Raw genomic sequence first — 1,178 nt, forward strand, 5'->3', positions numbered from 1 at the left:
CGGGATCGCGGAAAAAGTGACAGGCGAGTTAGATCGCGGACAGTGCGACGATTCGTGGAGCAGTATCGCGTGCCGTCGGGTCGCGAGAATCGCGGTTCACGACGCTAGTGGCGGCGAGCGTGTTCGCGTGCGAATCGTGAGACTCTCGTGCCTCCACCGGGAATGCCGAAGACCGAGCTCGACGCGTGGATCCTGGAGCTGTCACTCGAGCAGCTCCAGGATGAGGCCATCGCGCGCGGCTTGGTCGCGACGGGCACCATCGCCGTGTTGAGGTCGCGACTGACGCGCTACGAGCGCGCGGGGCGTCGCGACCCGGTGCCGCCGTCCCCCGCGGTGGACGCGTTGCTCTCGGAGTACGACCTCCAAGTGGAGGAAGTCCCCGAGGGCGCGGTCGGCGGGAAAAAGGGGCCTACTCTACCGGGTCGAGGAGAGCTCGACCATATCGTACCGGGCCCCGAGGAATCGGGGCCACTACCGTTAAAAGTCGAGGCCCCCGCGAGACCGCCGACCACCGTTCCGCCGACGGCGCGCGTACTAATACCGCCGCCTCTATCGTTGCCTCGCGACGGACTACCGATGGCCTTTGAGCCGCAGGCTACATGGCGACCGTCGGCCCCGGAGTCTCGCCCACGTACGGGCGAGCGACCGTTGTCGGCCAGCGACGCATATAACACCATGCGTCGCTGGAATATTAGCTTCTCGGGTGCGCGCGGATGTGACGTCGAGACCTTCCTCGCGCGGATTGAGGAAGGTCGCGAGTTAGTGCCCATCGCGGACGGGGACTTGCTCAAGTGTCTCCCGTTTTTCTTGACCGGTATCGCTTTACCGGGTGAAGAAGTCGCGATGGGCCACGTGGTGCGACTTTGAGGCGGCGGCGCGCGTCCGGTTCGGCGATCCGGACTACCAATTCGCCCTGCGTGACGAGATCACACGCCGCACGCAGGGCGAGCGGGAACCCGTCGCCGACTACTTGACGTGTCTCTTAGGACTGCTCGGCCGGCTCGATCCACCATGGAGCCTGGTCGAGCAGTTGAATTACGCGCATCGTAATATGTTACCGCGCCTCCAAGTCGCCGTCCACCGCGACGACTTTATCGATTTTGACGCTCTCGAAAGACTCGCGACGAGAGTAGAGCGTAGCTACCTCGCCGCGAGTCAGTATCGCGCGCCGCCACCGC

This window comes from Odontomachus brunneus, unplaced genomic scaffold (genome assembly GCF_010583005.1).
Source record: "Odontomachus brunneus isolate Ranch 3 - 2012 unplaced genomic scaffold, Obru_v1 Obru_scaffold_150, whole genome shotgun sequence".
Lineage (NCBI taxonomy): Eukaryota > Metazoa > Arthropoda > Insecta > Hymenoptera > Formicidae > Odontomachus > Odontomachus brunneus.